General features: G+C 41.6%; 1 protein-coding gene across 4 annotated transcripts in view; it reads left to right on the top strand.

Moving 5' to 3' along the window:
- The window catches only part of BMPR1B (bone morphogenetic protein receptor type 1B), a 586865-nt gene that overhangs the window by 159833 nt on the left and 407375 nt on the right, over window positions 1-19657 (top strand). Inside the window, exon 1 of one of the 4 annotated variants that reach the window (XM_033957920.1) lies at window positions 15431-15449. The exons of the other annotated variants lie outside the window; for them this stretch is intronic. The gene's annotated coding sequence lies outside the window, so the exon portion shown is untranslated. Of the gene's footprint in view, window positions 1-15430; window positions 15450-19657 lie in introns of those variants that run through there. 4 annotated transcript variants of the gene reach the window in all.

Genomic DNA, 19657 nt, shown 5'->3' with positions numbered 1-19657 from the left:
AAGGAGGTATATCAAATCTATGACCCCTTTATAATTCTGGGCTTGATATTCAAAAGCAGCTGTTATAAAGTGGTCATGGATTTGATATACCACTTTTCTGTGGTAGACCCAAAGCAGTGTACATATGTTAAATGCAGGTATTTCTCTTTTCCTAATGGGCTTACAATGGAGGGTTAAGTGGCTTGCCCAGGATCACAAGGAGCTGCAGTGGGAACGGAGCCCAGTTCCCCAGATTCTCAGCCCACTGTTTTCAGGTTTAATTTTTTTTTTTTTTTTTTTTAAAAAGCTTCTCATTTGTATGGAGTTACAGTGAAAGCTTTCAGCCTTAGTAAAGACCACTGCAACATTTCCTCAGTGTTTGTACGGGTAATCTGATTACAGTTAGTGGAGTACTGTAACTAATTCCCAAAGAAATCTAATTTTGACTTTTACTCTGCCTGAAGTTACAGCATCTGTAGAAATAGATGCCGAAGAACATAAAAATGTGCAAAAGTGCTCATGCCAAGGTGGAACTCATGTTATTGCCCAAGCAATTTGTGCAATGTAGTATGCTTATATTGAACATCTATAAGAAGCATATTGATTTAAAGGGTTTTTTGTTTTGTTTTGTTTGTTTTTTAATGTTATAAGAATTTGCCACTTTATTTGCTTTTTCCCAAGAAAGATTTTGCACTCCATTTTAAAAGTAAAAATTGTCTTGAAAAGCCAGTGTTAATTTCTCGCAAAGGAAGTTTTGGAATGAAACTTTTTACATACACTTCTCCCTCCGTATTCGTGGTGGATGCGGGCGGAACATAGCCGCGAATATGGAAAAACTGCAAATAATTTTTTATATGTTATTTGTGGGTTTGTTTTTTTTGTAACAGCCAACGTTTTTACTAGTGAAACCGTGAATAACTACATCTGAAGGACCAGCAGAGAAGTCAAACCATCCCTATCAGGAATCACTCACCGTACAAACTGCCCCAACTTGTAAACAAGCACCGAAACTCTGAGCTCCCGAACCTCTGGTCCCCATAGAAAAGGAGGCAGCGCAGGATCAGGAGATCAGTGCGGCTCAAGCTGGCCCCGGCTTCTGCACTGGCACTCATCGGCCTACAGCCAGGGCCACCCCAGAGACTGCCTCGCGCTTCTATGCCCTGCCCATAAACACTGACGAATACCTTTTCTGTTCCGAGAGCTCTCCTAGCCCGCCCATAATCTCCGCCCTGCATTTCCGGTCCCGCCCACAAACACAGCCCTGAGCCGCCAGGCCATTTCCCCAAGACTCATGAGCTACAAATCCCGCCCTGCATGTCAATCCTACGTTGCTGCTAGAGCTGCGGAGCAGGCAAAACCAGAAGAGCGGCTTTGGCGTGCTTCTTTCGTAATTTTCAGTTTTGTAAATTTCCTTGCGCTAATCTGTCTTGTCAAAGAAAAGGGGAGGTGGAAGGAAAATTAAATGTGCCCGTACAAGATGAAAAATAGCGAATAAGTGAAACCGCGAGTGCTGAAACCGCCAATATGGAGGGAGAAGTGTACACTGTATCAATTCTGAAGGGGTTCCAATTCAGTGTGGGCTCGTGTGAACAGATCTATGTTGCCTATCCGTTACCTAATAGCAGCATCCAGAGTCCCAGAGCACAACTTTTAAACCCATAGGGGAAGAACATTCTGAATAAAGCAACAAGAAGGCAAAAGACTTGGGGGTTCCTTGGGGAAAGGGGGTCCAGGAGGAGGAAAGATTGGAACCCTACCTAAACTGCAGCCGAGTTTGCAGTCTTATATGTAGAATATGAGCCATGTTTCCCAAAAATAAGACAGTGTCATATTAATTTTGGGTCAAAAAAACGCATTAGGGCTTATTTTGGAGGAATATCTTATTTTTTTCATGTACAACAATCATCTCTCCCTTCCTCTCCTCCACCCCAATTCTTCCTCTTTCCATTCTCTCTCCCCCCGCCATGTGCAGCATCTTTCCTCCCCTCTCACCCATCCCCTTGTTCAGAATCTTTCTATCCCTCCCTCCCATCTCCCTGTACAGCAGAACCCCACCAACCCTCCCACCATGAGACTGACATACCATTCTTCTGAAGCCTACTAAAGCTGAAACGACCAGTGATTTTTTTCAGCAAATCAGGCAGCACTAGTGTCAGGGATGGAGTCAGGGAGTGTCTGAGACATTCAAAGGGGGCCTTCGGGGGTCGATCTTAACTAGGGCTTATTTTTGGGGTAGGGCTTATATTAGGAGCATCTTTAAAAATCATGCTAGGGCTTATTTTTGGGATAGGACTTATTTTCAGGGAAACAGGGTAGAATAAGACAGAAGTGATAGACAGTGACGCATGGCCAGCTAGCAAGGGAAAGCCATCTTATCTTAAATGACTTAAAAGTTAAAAACTAGAAACATTTACACAGCTGTCTCAAAAAATTAAGCGGAATAGGACTTTGATTAAACTACCTTTAGAAAACTCAGAACTGATTCTGTTGTATCCTCCTGAGAGTAAGGATACTGGGCTGCCTAGCAGCTCACTCTAGAAGTTTAGAGCTTTGGCCATGTGTACAGCCGTCTTCTGAAGTCTGAGAAGAAAGAATCCTGAACTGTGCTGCTTTTCAGTGTGTTAGGGTTTTAATGCCATATCGAACCTAAGAGTGGAAAGCAGGACAGGACTTGTCTGGACATTAAAGTGTTAGGAATATATTCAGACCCGTGGAAAACAGCAACTGCAAAAGGACTCACTTGAGGAATGCTCCATTGATTGATGCTTTGCTGGGGATAGTGTGCCACAGAATGTAGATAACAACCCAGTTCTGGAATAGCAAGTGTTGCAAGAGCAGATTCTTGGCCAAAAGAAAATTCATGTGGTCTGAATAACGGGAGATGTGATCTTACATGTTCCTTTTCTGCCAACAGAAATAGAAACATGATGGCAGATAAAGGCCAAATGGCCCATCCAGTCTGCCCATCAGCAGCATCCGCTATCTCCTCCTCTCCCAAAGAGATACCACGTGTCTGTCCCATGCTTTCTTGAATTCGGACACAGTCTTTGTCTCCACCACCTCTAATGGGAGACTATTCCATGCATCTACCACCCTTTCTTAAAAAAAAGTATTTCCTTAAATTATTCCTGAACCTATCGCCTCTTAATTTCATTCCATGTCCTCTCACTATGGAGTTTTCTTTCAATTGAAAGAGAGTGAAGAGTGGAAACTGCATTATTGGGGGTGATACATGGGGGGGGGGGGGTGATGGATGATGCTCTGGATAAACTGGCTCATCTGGCCTTTACGGCAGCCAGGATGGTATTGGCCTTTCATTGGAAGAGTCCAACAGTGCCCACATTGATTATGATGAAGGACAAATTGGGTTGGGTCTGCGAAAAATATAGGCTTTCTGCTTCACTCACACGGCAATGGCAACAATTTGAGGATATTTGGGGTAGGCTTCTGGAGGTGGAAGGAAGTGCCACATTGGGCCCTTTGATTGCATTTACATTAGGGGGGGATTGGGGCTATGAGGGCTCTCTGGCGCTTGTATGCGCATCTATTCTTTTTTTTGCAAGTATGGGGATGGTAACTATTGGTTTGGGGGTATCTCAGCTATCTCTTTGGGGGAGGGGGTATGGGGGAGGGACAGGGAGGGGAGAAGGGTGGGGGGCTTCGACTGGGGTTTAGTGGTAGTGCTGGGGGGTGCTTCTTTGTGGGGGTTCAGAATATGATTAACACTATATTGGTGCATATAGTGCTCTTGTTTTTGGGGTACTTGTGTTGAGCGCACTGTTGTATTACTTTTTGTTCTTTGTATTTGTGAGTGTTCAAAACAAAGAATTGCAATTGAAAGAGACTGGCCTCGTGTGTTTATGCCACGTAGATATTCAAACGTTTCTATCATATATCTCCTCTCCCACCTTACTTCTAAAGTATACATATGGAGATCTTTGAGTCTGTCTTATACAGTAGCGTAGCAAGGGTGAGAGGTGCCTGGGGCGGTGGTGCCCCTCCCTTCCCTCATCTCTTGCCCCCCACTCCTTCCCCAATCTCACATGTCGTGCGTGCTCTCCCTTCCCTTTCCCTGTACCTTTAGTTGAAGGTGTTGCTCGTGGTGGTCAACAACGTGCTCCTCACTGCTCTGTTGGTTCTCCCTCTGACGACACTTCCTATGTGTGGCACCAGGAAGTGACATATGCAGGAGAGCCGACAGGGTCACGAAGAGCACGTCATTGACCACCGCGAATAACAATTTCAACTAGAGGTATGGGGCAAAGGAAGCGGGGCGCGCACATGGAGGGGAGGAATGTGAATTAGCAGGGGCCAGAGAGGATGAGGAATGTTGGTGCCCCCCACAAACATAGTGCCCATATGCCCCCCTTACTGGTCCCAAATGCTACTGTTCCCTTTTGCCGCTGGGGATCCCATGTCCTCCTTCCTGCCCGCTTCTGTCACCGAAGCTGACCTGGAAGGCTTCCCAACGATGTCAGAGCTGATGTCAGAGGGAAGCCTTCCAGGTCAGTGGGGAATCCCAGTTACCTCCTTCCAGGTGGGCTGCTGCTCCTTCCTGCCATCAGCTCTAACGTTGGAGACAAGAAGGCTTGAGGGTCAGCCATGTGCAGCAGCTGCCCGCGTCCCTGCAACATTAAGGAAGATGATTAAAAAGAATAAGAAATGCAGAATTTTGAAAATGTATTTATTTAAAATCACTTATAACCCCGTCCATCTACGAATCCAAGTTTTAGTAAAATTTGATATCCTGCCTATCTAGAAAAGTCTGCCTCTTGTACAAAGCCGCACTAGCGGCTGTGCTGCGCTAACGGCCCCAAAGCCCATAGAGATTTAAAGGGCTTCGGGGTTGTTGCTGCGTGGCAGCCGCTAGCACGGCTTTGTAAAAGAGGCTGTAAGTGGCTTACATTAAAATAACTAAATTTCTGCAAATAGGTGAAGTGGGAAATTATAAATATACTATTGCAAACAACTCCACTCGTTTAAGCTGAGAGTCAACTCAAATGGAAGAAAAGCCTCAGGTTTTATCGGCCGAGCTCATGCTCAAACCACCACCACCACCACATCATTGGCAAAAACTTCCAAAAAGCGACAATCTGCTATTGAGGTTATTATTGAGGACTGAGATTTTTTAACAACTGAAACAACTGTGTTGAAAATATATAGTCTAATAAATTGCCGATGTTTCACGGCACTGGGTCGTTTCTTCAGGACTTATCGACTTCAACTCACACAGGTCTGTAAAAATAATTATATAGTGTATCACTTTCCTATCCTCTTTGTGTTTCCATGATATCAAAAGCAAAAAGCTTTACTTACTAGATCGTTGTGTTCATGATCTCACCAGTGTCCTAAACCAGTGTTTTTCAACCTTTTTTGGGCAAAGGCACACTTGTTTCATGAAAAAAATCACGAGGCACACCACCATTAGAAAAAGTTAAAAAATTTAACTGTGCCTAAATTGACTATATATAAATATATAGGAATCAAATAAACACAAAGAAAGTATTTTATAATGCTGCCACCGCCACTGCCACCGCCACTGGCACTGCCACTGCCGCCATCGGGAACAGGCCGGCACTGAGTTCTCCCTGCTTCTCTTCCCCGCAGGGCCGACCAACTCTCGCCACCCATCGTCAATTCTAACGTCGGAGAGGATGTTCTAGGCCAGCCAGGCAGCGATTGGCTGGCCCAGAACGTCCTCTCCGATGTCAGAATTGACGCGAGTGGCGAGAGTTGGCCGGCCCCACAGGGAAAAGCAGGGAGAACTTGGCGCCGGCCTGTTCCCGATGGCGGCGGTGGCACTCAAGTGGCTAAAGAGCCGCAGTTTGCCGGCCTAGGGACAACACTGGAGGGTGGCCAGCTGTGCACCCCCTTGGGACGTAAACCCGGGGTGGGGCAGACCGCCCCCCCCACCCTGGTATGCCACTATCTGTACCTCACTCCCTCCCTATGACCAAAAATTCTCCTTTCTTCTATTCCCCGTGTACACAACCATCTCTTTCCCTCCCTTCCTCTCTCCAAAGTCCATGCCTTCTGTGTCCAAACACTCATTCCCTCCCCCACCTCAGCATCTCTTTCCCTCCCTTCCTCTCTCCCAAGTCCATTTCTTCTGTGTCCAAAAACGCATTCCCTCCCCCACCTCAGCATCTCTTTCCCTCCCTTCCTCTCTCCCAAGTTCATGCCTTCTGTGTCCAAAAACCCATTCCCTCCCCCACCTCAGCATCTCTTTCCCTCCCTTCCTCTCTCCCAAGTTCATGCCTTGTGTCCAAAACGCACTCCCTCCCCCATTTTGTGTTCCGTGTTTGCCTCCCAGCCCATCTTTGCAACTTTCTCAGCAAAACGAAGCTCAAGCCGCGAGGCTTGTCTTCTGCTTCCTGCCTGCCCTGCCTCGCACAAATAGCCGAACGGAAGTATTCTCCGACGTCAGCGCTGACGTCGGAGGGCAGGCTTTGCTTAAGCCCTCCCTCCGGCGTCAGCGCTGACATCGGGGAACGCTTGCGATCGGCTATATGTTAGCTGCAGGGCAGGCAGGAACAGAAGACGAGCCTCGCGGCTGGAGATGTATTGAACTCCGCGGGTCCCCCGTCCAGCTCTCTCCTGTCCACGTGGGGCGGACCGCCCCTCTCCCTAGACTGGTGGTACTGCCCTGATGGCGGCCCTGACCGTACGGCACACCAGGCAACATCTCGCGGCACACTAGTGTGCCGCGGAACAGCGGTTGAAAAACACTGTCCTAAACGCTATAACCTCAGTGTCTCAGTTTTCAAAGGAAGAATGACCAATCTGTCCCCTCCATGTCAACGTCAGGGGAAGTTTTGGTCTCTCCTCATTGGATGACAGGCAAAGTAATTGCAGCATGGGTGTAATCTCCCTACTAGCGGTGAAATTAGAAATTCCTGGATTTAAAACCTAAAAAGGGGGGGGAGTCAAGGAAGACTACAGATTAATAAAAATAAAACCAATCTATACTAGTATTTAACCCCTTCAGAATGACAGTGTCTAATTCATAGATCCAGCGTCATTCTCTCTGTTGGAGGTGTAGTTGTCTATTTCCTCCACGCGGTACTTGTCGTATATGATCCAAAACATAACACTTTAGTTGGAAAAAAATCATGTTTAGAGTCCAGGCAGTGCTGCACCATCAGTGAACAAAAAAGATTTAAGATATTTTTAAAAAAGATTTACCCCCACCTCTCTACATTTTTATAAAAGCGTAACATGGTTTTCAGTGCCAGCTGCAATGATAGCTCCTACGCTCATAGGAATTCTCTGTGTGTCGGAGTTGTTAGTGCTGCGGCCGTCGCTAAAATCTTCATTATACTTTTGTAAAAGAGGGGGGGGAGGGTTCATGAAGCCTGAAATCTAGGCTGTGTACAAGAAAACATACATCAAAATGTAACAACTCACAAAGCAACATAAGAACACAATGCCAATGATTAGTGACCTGGATTGGCCACCATGAGAATGGGCTACTGAGATTGATGGACCATTGCTCTGACCCAGTAAGGCTATTTTTAAGTTCTTAATATTCAAAAACTAAAACAGATCAATTACTTCATTAAAAATTATTTAACAGTATACTCGTATATACAAATTTTTAAAAAGGGCATTCCATTGCTTTTGAAAAGAAAGCATATATTCAATGTGACATAAATTCAAAGGCAATGAATTCCAACCATAAACAGAATTCTGAATTCATTGTCTAATGTCTAAAGCTTTGGAGCTTTAACAGAGACTGGCTGCTTCATTGCAAGGGTGCATAAGTCTTTAAGGAAGTAGCAAGACAAGATGGAATATTACTAACCAAAACTTTAAAGATCAGTGTCAAAATTTTAAAATAAATTTGCCAGAAAATGGGTAATCAGTAGAGTTGCTGTAAAATTGGGGTAATATGTTTATAATGAGTACAATTGGAAATCAAATAGGCAGTTGGATTCTGAGCTACCTGAAGGGCCCTCAGAAAGCAATTCGGAAGGCCAAAAAGAATTACATCAAATAGTGGATACACAAAGACCTATACTACTATATGAAAATTTGTAGGGCTCAAACAGTTTTGTAAAGGTCTATGAGATTTTAATTTAAAAAATACACATTGAATAACTTCTTTAAGATGTGGTTTCATACATTTTTTTAAAAGAAGTATGTCACTGTTGCAGTTAGAGCTGTAACAGATGGGAATAAAATGTTGGCAGGTTTAGGAGAATGAAGGATCTGTTGGGGGAGGGGTCAATAGTGTATGTGTGTATATGATTGAAAGAGACTTTTGGAGGGAACTGGAGGAAAAGAAAGCTTATTGACACCAGTATGAGCTGAGGTACATCACTTCATCCTCTCCCTCTCTCCTACCACCACCATAAAACAAATCAGGCAAATTACACCCCTGATTTCAGGAGACTTATTGGGTTCCATATTGAGTGTGTGGTAGTATCTTTTATTGCTTAGCTATGCAGGTGCTGGTACTGAATGTCAGCCAGCACCTGAATAACTTCTGGGCAACAATCTGACAATACCCCTTGTCCACCCATCATCAATCATGCACCCCCTTCTGAAGCCCAGTCAACAACTGCATCTCCTTCTGAAGATGCCAGCACCCACTCGCTCACCTGTAGGCTACCCTCTGGGCCTACCATACCATCCCTAGTACTCTAGTGGGGTAGTCTGAGTAGGAACAATTGCCAGTTTTTCCTGACCATATTCTCCAGGTTCAAATTGGCTACCATAACATCTAGCAGCAGTCTAGAACACTAGGCAGGAACAATTTCCACTCACTTCTGCCCATGGTATCTCTAGGTACAAAATGGCTGCTTCAATCTCTTATATATTGCCTCCATTGCTCTTGCCCAGACTATCCTACTAGACCAGTAGTCTCAAACTCAAACCCTTTGCAGGGCCACATTTTGGATTTGTAGGTACTCAGAAAAAATAGTTAATGTCTTATTAAAGAAATGACAATTTTGCATGAGGTAAAACTCTTTTATAGTTTATAAATCTTTCCTTTTGGCTAAGCCTTAATAATATTGCAGTTTATAGCTAAAGAGACATATGATCAAGAATGTTTTATTTTACTTTTGTGATTATGATAAACATACCAAGGGCCTCAAAATAGTACCTGCCGGGCCACATGTGGCCCTCAGGCTGCGAGTTTGAGACCGCTGTACTAGATCACCAGTGGATGGGGGAGGGGGTCCTCAGGAAGGGTTGCTGCTGTTGATTTGGGGGGGGGACTTCCTTTGAGATCCCTGTATGCAGATCCCAGCTCAGGAAAATTGAGTGATGTAAGCTCAGACTTGATTTCAAAAGTTGCTTCATTTGGCAGTTTTCTACATAATTTTTAAAGTGAGCAACTCTGTCATTACTGGTTGCAGTATATCTGGCACCATTTTCATGGGTGTTGGGGGTTCATGTTTCGATCGTTTTGACCCAGTGGATAAAGCAAAAAAAAAAAAAAAAGTATCAATTCAATTCTATTTTGCAATTGTAATACTGTGGGAACAAAACTGGAATAGTTGTGACAGTCCATAACAAAGACTCTAGGCAGCCATTCAGTGTCAGGCTACATCTGAAGTCCAGTCTATCTACTAGTATTCTAAAGATTTACATGAGTAATATGCATGGGTGTATTAGTGCCAATTTGACTGAATTGTCCCTAAATTTCTAACTGTGTCTTCATTTAGAGCAGAGGTCTCAAAGTCCTTCCTTGAGGGCCGCAATCCAGTCAGGTTTTCAAGATTTCCCCAATGAATATGCATGAGATTTATGTGCATGCACTGTTTTCAATGCATATTCATTGGGGAAATCCTGAAAACCGGATTGCGGCCCTCAAGGAGGGGACTTTGAGATCCCTGATTTAGAAAGACCAGTTGCTAAGGAGTGAACCACTCTGTGCTTTTTGAAATTGCTTTTCACACCTTTTATTTCTCCATGTGTCCCTTCACTATTAAAGATTTTAGTATCTTGGAAAAAAGTAAACTGTTCCTAACCCCTCTGCAGTATCTTTTACAAACATGTAGAACAGATCCCTGGAGCAACCTCCTCCTCCCCTCTCTTTAGTACACTCAATGGGGATATGAACTTGGGAAATCTGCTACTTTTTTCTAGGATAAGCAGCATAAAATCTGTTGTATTGGCATATTTCCAGGTACTTTTGACCTGGATTGACCACTATTGGAAACTGGGCTTGATGGATCTTTGGTCTATCTCAGTGTGGTAATGCTTATGTTCTTTTGAATGATTTTCTTTACCAGTGATATGGCCCTCTTATCAAAGACAGTAACATTCAAAAGACAGTTTTCTTGATTCCTCATACTAACTAAACATAAATTATGAGATGAAGCATCTTTGAGCTCTTTATGGTAAAAAATGATGAACAGATGCTTCTGTGTGATCTGAAATGTGTAGCATGTTAAGGGGGGGGATGTACAACTTCAAAATAAAGCTTAGACTATTTTTCTTGGTTTAAGATATCAGTTTCTAGGTAAGGATTCTGTGTGGTTTCCGATTTTAATTAGTCAAAGAATGCAAGTTAGAAGTTGACCTTAAAGTGACCCGGCTGCTGGTAATATTATGTGATCAGTACATGGAATCCTAAAGATAACTTAATTTAGAAGTGTGGTGGTTACTGGAGTAGTAAAGATGCTTGTTACATGTCAGGTCTAATACTGAAGACATTATTGCGGTTTCCCAAGGGTTCTCGGGCAAAGATTTTGTAGCTGATTCAGAAGCTCTCTTTATGAGGAGCAATCAAGTTTGGGAAGTTCAGCTGTGATGAGCATGATTGAGAAACTTTGGTGGAAATTACATCACTTTTCACCAAAGTTGTTTATCTGAAAGGAAGTCCAGTAGAACAATTTAAGAAGGGGCTATATTATGTTTGTTATTACTTGGCTATTTATGAAGAAGAAATGTGACACTGAGGAGGTGAGTAGAACTCTATCTAAAATGCAGTACGGTCTACAAATAGTGGCAGCTAAGCAGTGGACTAAGGAGACATACACAGCTGGGAAATATCTGAATTATGTAATGTAATGTAATGTAATTTATTTCTTATATACCGCTACATCCGTTAGGTTCTAAGCGGTTTACAGAAAATATACATTAAGATTAGAAATAAGAAAGGTACTTGAAAAATTCCCTTACTGTCCCGAAGGCTCACAATCTAACTAAAGTACCTGGAGGGTAATAGAGAAGTGAAAAGTAGAGTTAGAGGAAAAATAAAAATAAAATAAACATTTTAACAAGACAGCATTGATCTAAATACTTTGGAAGGTAGAAGAGAGGAGAGAAAGGAATAGAAGCAGAAGGGGGAGCCGTTGAACAGTAGAATTCTGGAGAAATTTAAATGATAGAAATAGAACAAAACAAAGACAAAAGGCAAAACAATAGATAAGATTAAAGATAATGCCCTCTTTACCTTGCAGTTTTATGAAACAAGCATCCCTCGTTGGGCATTATTGTGAATGTTAATGTATTATGTGCCTGCTGTCAAGGAGAAGATAACTGTTTTGACCTACTGCTCTCACTGCAGTTTTGAGAAATTAATTGAAAAATACTTAACACTCAATAATTTTTTCCTCCATTTATTTTCAGGTTTGTAGACCAGTGATGGTTAACTGTGGCCCCATGGTTGGGAATTATCTCACATCATCACCCTAGATAAAGATCTAGGTGGCATTGTGGATAATATGCTGAAATCTTTTGCCCAGTGTGCAGTGGCATCGAAAAGGAAACAGAATGCTAAGAATTCTGAGGAAAGACTAAAAAGGTTAGGGCGCTTCAGCTTGGAAAAGAGACAGCTGCGGGGAGATATGATTGAAGTCTACAAAATCCTGAGTGGAGTAGAATGGTTATAAGTGGATCGATTTTTCACTCCATCAAAAATTACAAAGACTAGGGGAAATACTTTTAAAACCAATTGGAGGAAAAAAAATTTCACTCTGAGAATAGTTAAGCTCTGGAACGCGTTGCCAGTGGTTGTGGTAAGAGCGGATAGCGTAGCTGGTTTTAAGAAAGGTTTGGACAATTTCCTGGAGGAAAAGTCCATAGTCTGTTATTGAGAAAGACATGAGGGAAGCCACTGCTTGTCCTGGATTGGTAGCATGGAATCTTGCTACTCCTTGGGTTTTGGCCAGGTACTAGGGAGCTAGCTTTTTTTAACAACATGAGAACAGGCTGCTGGGCTTAATGGACCATTAGTCTGACCCAGTAAGGCTATTCTTATGTTCATAAGAAATAGAGAGAAAATAAGATGTGGTGAAATCTCACCTCGAGTATTGTGTATAGTTCTGGTCACACAATACTCATTTTTATGAGTCTCGTATTCAAAAAAGAAAAACATCTAAAACGTGTGATGAAAATAGCCTCCCCATCAAACTTTCCAGCCTCCTAATTGCATTTTTTATCTTACCAGAGATCTCTGGGATAATAGTGAAATACACTTGTTCCCTGTCCTGATGCTCAACTCCTTCAAAATTGCTACTGAGACCTTTAGCTTTAATATTTCATGACCTAAACAGTCCTACAACAATATTACCTCTAAAGGTCTGAATAGCCATTTTGAGTGAGCCAAGCAGGAGTAAATGGGCATCACTCTGCCCCACTAGAACTCAGATACCTCCAGTAATTCCAGAATTGGAATCAAGAGTGGAGTCTATCACTAGGAGATGTACCGTAGAACTTGGGAGAGAGCACCACATGGAGCCTTACCCATACATGGGGGCTTTTACTACATAGGGTCCTCATTTAGGGAGGAGAGTTTGCAAGATGGCTTCAACCAAGGATTTATGCCAGCGGGGGAGGGGCACAATCGGGGAGGGCGATTTATTGCATTGGAGGGAGCAGGTGGAATTGGATGCCAGGAGAGCCCCATAGGTGAGAACCATAAGCCATAAATTATAATAACAGCCATTCTGGATCAGACCAATCCATGTCACAAATATCTGGCAACATCTTCCAAAAAGCAAGATTCCATGCCATTTAACCCTCAGGGATATGCAGTAGCTTTTCTCAAGCCTACCTTAATAAGGGTTTTTGGACTTTTCCTCCAGGGATTTGTGTAATTCTTTTTTCTTTTTTTTTTAGCCCATCTATATTATCTGCTTTTACCAGTTGCTCCGGCAATGAGTTCCACATCTTAACTTAAAATTGAGAGAATAAATGTTTTCTCCTATTTGTTTTAACTGTTCTATTATGTAACTGCATGGAGTGTCCCCTAATTTTTTTACTTTTGAAAGAGTAAACAATCAATTTGTGTTTACCCTTTCCACTCCACTCGGGATTTTATAGACCTTTATCATATCTTCCCTCAGCCATGTCTTTTCTCTGACCTCTTTAGCCTTTCTTCATCTGAAAGGCATTCCATCCCCTTAATCATTTTGCAACGACATCACATCTCATGAGTTTCCACATGGCGATGTGACCTTTAAGACCTGTGTTACCTGGCTTTTGTAGATTGTACACTATATTTTAGGAATTGGCAAGCATTTGCTTTCCTTCCTACAATGTAGGATGGAGGCTCTGCTAGTTGTCAGTGAAGCCAATTGTTCACTCACAGGTGAATTGATGTAGGTTGGCCAAAGAGGTCCTTTATACCTGGCGGAGCTACACTATTGTTTCAGAAATGTTATTAACTTGTTTCTGCAGCTTGGATATAATGCTATAACCACTTGAATAGTTGTAGACTTATAAATGCTCATTTTTCCTGCAAGTAATGGATCAAGGTTAAATATTAACAAAGGTGGGTTGGGGTTTTTTATTTTTTTTGCCATTTTGTGTCTGTATAATACATTATATTCAAAACTCACACTATATGCAATCGTAACTAAATCATTTCAACCTTATTTAAGGATCCTGGGAGTATAATGCAGTGATCTTTCCTTCATTTGATTTCTAGAAAAGACTGCTTCAGTCGTCATCGATCCTTAATATATCTATCTTTTAAATTATTTTTATTCATTTTATTAATTTATTTTTCCAGCTGTTCTCAATTTGTCTCCCTTTTTTGCCTTAGCTCTGAATTCGTATATTATTTTCCATAAAACTCTCAAAATTTTCTCATTTAGAAAACATCTTCTTAAGTTAATATTTATACAGTGAGTTTTTTTCTTTTTTCATGATCTGTTTTGAACCTTTCAGTAAGGGAGTTGGCGGAATATAAGAACCTTTATCACATAACATTGAACATAAGAATAGCCTTACTGGGTCAGACCAATGGTCTATCAAGCCCGTTCTCACGGTGGCCAATCCAGGTCACTAGTACCTAGCAAAAACCCATGGTGTAGCAATATTCCATGCTACCGATATAGGGCAAGCAGAGGCTTCCCCCATGTCTTTCTCAATAACAGACTATGAACTTTTCCTCCAGGAACTTGTCCAAACCTTTCTTAAAACCAACTACTTATCCACTCTTACCATATCCTCTGGCAACGCGTTCCAGAGCTTAACTATTCTCTTTTATTGTATTCAGGGCGAGGCAATTTTGTGTTTAGCAACCTCTCCCCCACACACACACTAATTTGAAAGTTTGGTACCTATGAATGTGTATGGAGGGATAGTTTTATGTATTGCTTTAATTATATCTTTAATTCTGTCTTAAGCATATTTCTTGTGGATATCTTGAAAACTAGGGGTTCCCCTTTGAGAATGTGCCTGCAGGTCCATGGGTATAGTGTAATCCCTGTTGGCTATTGAAAAATCTCCCTTATAATCCTTTTACTTTCCTTGAAATAAGTCAAGCATTTATGGGCATGAAAGGGTTGACAAATTGTGGGCTATTTATCATGCTTGCTGTTTGAGACCTGTAGTCATTAATCAGCCCCATTGTCCTTCCATCATAGTTTACATTTTCATTATTTTAGAAGCAAATATAACTGATAGGCATGTCGGTTTTTCAGTCAGTTTAATAAAACAATTGCACCCTTTTTCTAAATAGAAAAAAAAAAGTGTCCAAATTTGATTTTTTAATAATGCAGCTGACACTAGAAGTTTACTGAGGAAGTGCCCAAGTAGGCCTATCCATAAGTTTGATGTGTGTTTTGTTATGTGAGCAGCTAGTGTGTATAGCATGTGCTATCCTGTTCACTCTGATGTGTTGCCTGACATGAGAAAGCCTGGGGCTGCCTTCATTCCAGGAAATGAGATAAATTATGCTAGGATAATTTTGGCTGATAACATTTTGTATTCAGAATGGTTTAATAAAAGGGCCACTGGGCAACCAGTTTTCCTGAAGAAAGCTGCACAGTTATTGCTTCTCTCTACCTGGATACAACTGAGAATTATAAACGTGCTTATCTTTGTGGTAGAGCACTTCGGCAGATATCATGTATTATTCTTTCTACTCTTGATAGTGTTGGTATAGAAGTACTATAATGTTTCCTCCATTACTCACTGACTGACAGGAATCACTGCTTCTGAATGAGGTAATTCAACATTGTCACAGACAAGTTGATCTACAGTACAGTGAGGCCATAGTACAGGTAAGAGAACACACCTTACTGATCCAGTTTTCAGGATTGCCGTAATGAATATTCCTATTAACGTAGCTGATGTGGGCAAATAAATGAGACATGTCACTATCTTGTTTCTTTGTTTTATATTGTGGCCGTAGAAGCTTGAATGATTGGAAGATCCAAGTAGAAATGTATATTTCAGATGTCTTTGGACCTTTTTTTTCCCATTTTTGATTTGATTGAATATAAGATTTTGTTAGATGTAGACAGGTTTAAGGGGGTTAAAATTCTTTTAAGGAGGCCGACCTTAGATTTGGCGCTATATGAATGTCATCAGTACAAATGAAGACGTTACATCAAGATTCCACATTGTCCCTCTAGCTTTTTAATATCTTTATAGTTGCTGAGATGGATAGTGTGTTCCTGTGGATTGTATTTTTATGGTGATATTGATGATGCAGCAAATATCTGATAACTATTCAAAATTATTAAGAATTTTGATCAATTTGGCTGGCCTGGAACTTCCTCTCCGACGTCACAATTGATGTCGGGGGAAGGCTTCTGGGCTGGCCATTGTGCAGTCGCTACACTTGCCTCACCTGGCCCTGTTGCTGTGTCGGAAGCAGGGAGAACTTTTCGGCGGCGGTGGCATAGGGGGGAGGCAGGGAGAGAGAAAGAAAGAAAAAGTTAGGAGAGGGTGGCTTGGGGGGGGCAGGGAGGTGGCAGTGGATTGGGGAGGTCAGGGAGTGAGAAAGAAAGACAGAAAGCAAGAAAGGGGTCAGGGAGAGAGAGAGAAAGAAAGGATGCACAGTTAGAAGGAAGTGCAATCAGAGACTCACCAGACAACAAAGGTTGGAAAAATGATTTTATTTTCAATTTAGTGATCAAAATGTGTCAATTTTAAGAATTTATATCTGCTGTCTATATTTTGCACTATATTTGTCTATTTTTCTATAATTGTCACTGAGGTGATATTGCATGTTTTAAAGTCATCTGTCTTGACCACTTTGAAAAAACCTTGAATATAAATAATTAACATTTTCTATGAATACAGCGTGCTTTGTGGGTTTTTATTTTATTTTATGGTTACCAGTATGAATTATTAAGATTATATTGTGTGTACATGAAAAATGAATGGAAGAAATTGGGGGCTGGGGTGGGGCTAGGGCGGGATTGGGGGCGGGACTGAAAATCAGTAGGTGTCCCATTTTGATGAAAAAAATTAATGGTCATGTTATGTATACTGCCTTTTTCTCACTTTGGCATTTCAAAGCTGACATTCAAAGTGGTGGGCATTCAAGGATTAAGTGACTTGTCCAGAGTCACAAGAAGCAACAATAGGATATTATCTCACAACCTTTGGGTGCAGAGGCAGCAGCACAACCAATGAGCCACAGCCCTTCCTCCCATTGTGAACCTGGCACCCAAAAGGACAGGAGATTACCCTGGTCCTACCCACTAGACACAAGGGAAATCCTTGATAGGTCCCTAGGGTTTCTTCATGGAATGAGAGAGAAGAGTCTGCACAGCACGTGTTGTACCTCAAGACCCTTTAAGATGACCCTTAAGAACATCAGGCCACTCATTCCCAGGGAAAAATAGTAATGCCAGTTCAATGCCTGGGTTAGTTTCATTGAATAATGCCGCTCGTGAAGTTCAGTGCAAGGTGCATTATTCAAATAGCATAGAAATAGGATGCTTTGCTTCTCATTATTATATAATGTTTTCTGTGGTAAATAATGTGTCTTAAGGGTAATAAGGATTTTGCCTTTTGGCATGTATTAGGAGGCAAAAAATCCTGCACTATCCCTCTAATTTCCCTTGTACTTAATATGTTTGCCTTACAGTGTTAATAAAAGGTGTTGTGATTCTATTAAGTCAGTGTCTTTCAAATTGTGTGCCACGGCTCAGTGGTGTGCCCCGAAGAATTTCTGGGTGTGCTTTGAGAGATTCCACTAAAATAGATGACATGTATGTCACGAACGCGAGAGTCTGTCAATGTTATGAGCCTCACCGACACCACATACCGTTCAAAAGAATTTCATAGTGGCATGCTTTGTGTCCTTTCGTCACCGGCTCTTAACTTGTAATCCTTCTTGATCTATTAATCATACTTTAGAATTTAATTTATTTATGGCTCCTCTAACGCGCGCGACTTTTTATCACGCGCTAACCCCCGTGCTAGCCGGAAAACTACCGCCTGCTCAAGAGGAGGCGGTAGCGGCTAGCACGGCCGGCGGTTTAGCATGTGCTATTACACGCGTTAAACCGCTACCGCGCCTTCGTAAAAGGAGCCCTTAGTTTTTCCAGAAAACAATACGGAACAAAACCAGGTAGCAAATATACAACAGCCAGATACCCCATAGTCCCACACAATCCAGATGTTGGACCATGGGTCTTCAGTTCAAAGCAAAACATTTCAACCTTAGGGACCAAAACCTCCCTCCCTCCTGACTAAACAGTTGCAAAGGATGAGTGTGGATAAGTGAATATAGTAAATATTATCAGCTAGGTAAGACTAAGTGAGACGGGTAGAGATCCCAAAGATTGAGGAAGAGTGACAATCGATTATGCATCATTGTGGTTAATTTGGACATCCAGTAAAAAAAAAATCTAACTTCCCAAGGAAGTGTTGCCGAAGTGGGGATGTGCCTGTTTCCAATGTGCTGTTAACAGTAGCCTGCCAGCAACAAACACATGGAAAGGTAATTTCTGAAATTTGCGAGGCCGCAATCATACTTTTCTACTATATTATATCCATGTTATATCTACACTGAAAACGCTGCAATTTAACCCACCCTACATCCACTAAACCTATATTTTAATTCTGTAATGTCTACACTGTAAATGCTGTAATCTAAACTCCCTTTGTCTATACTGTAAATGCTGTAAAGTCTAAATTTCTCACCAAAGTTTGTCCTACACATACTTTGAATGTGCTCTTGTAACCCGTTCTGGGCTCCTTTAGGAGGACGGGCTAAATAAATAACTAAATTAATTAATTAATTAATTAATATATACTGGGATTTCAACTCCATATAATTTAAATATGAAATCACTTAAGTTTAGATCCTAAAGATCCAGCTCTCTGGAAATTGCTATCCAACATGTTTCGCTAAACAGCTTTTCCAAGGATACTCCCTAGAGCCATCTTTGTCTTCTGACTTCATTTGTTAAATCAGTCAAGTCAATCTTCATTTAAGAAATGAAGTTGGATGACGAAGATGGCTCTGGGGAGTATCCTTGGAAAAGCTGTTTAGCGAAACATGTTGGATAGCAATTTCCCAGAGAGCTGGATCTTAAGGATCTAAAGTTATAGTAAGTGATTTCATATTTAAATTATATGGAGTCGAAATCCCAGTATATATAATATAGTACAAAAGTATGATTAATAGATCAAGGAGGATTATAAGTTAAGAGCCGTTGACGAAAGGACAAATAAAGCATACCACAAAGTGTACCGCTATGAAATTCTTCTGAGCAGTATGTGGTGTCACTGAGGCTATATTAGAGAGATCTTTATAAGCAGTATATGTGTTTGAACTTGGGGGAATATTGGACTGTTACAAGAAGAGTCATCCTGACTGAGGATCCAATGATTTAAAAGGAAAGAAAGCCGAAGAGAGATGAGGAAGATGGAAGAAAAGTTTTCAGTGTTTTTTCCCCATATCTTTGATGTTTAAATGACAAAATGTGCTGATCACCCAATAAATAATTGTTTGCATACTTGCAAATACAATTTAGCAAAACTGTGAAAAAAGGAGAATCTTAGAAGAGAGTAAAAGACTGTGATCCCTGCAAAGGCCTTGAAAGGCAGGGTGAAGACTTTCTTCAAGACTTATCAGTAGAAAGGAGTATTTTCCACCTTCACTATCCTAGCATGTGGAACTACATGAAATACCAGTTGCTGGAGAAGCCATTAATAGTCATCTGTTGAGCATGAGGGCTGCAGTACCAAGAGTGACCACAAGGTGACAGTGTCATCTACTAGAACTGGTAGATGTCTTAACTGACTGTCAGATATGTTATTAAGGAGGGATCATAATGCCTCACTTACATAGAAACATGATGATAGATAAAGGCCAAATGGCCCATTTAGTCTGCCCATCCACAGTAACCATTATCTCTTTCTCTCTCCAAGAGATCTCACATGCCTATCCCAAGCTCTTTTGAATTGAGACACAGTCTCTGTCGCCACCACCTCTTCTGGGAGACTGTTCCATGCATCTACCATC

Source organism: Geotrypetes seraphini, chromosome 1, assembly GCF_902459505.1.
Source record: "Geotrypetes seraphini chromosome 1, aGeoSer1.1, whole genome shotgun sequence".
NCBI lineage: Eukaryota > Metazoa > Chordata > Amphibia > Gymnophiona > Dermophiidae > Geotrypetes > Geotrypetes seraphini.
Note: the sequence above shows the minus strand (reverse complement) of the source record. Positions and strands in the feature narration are given on the sequence as shown.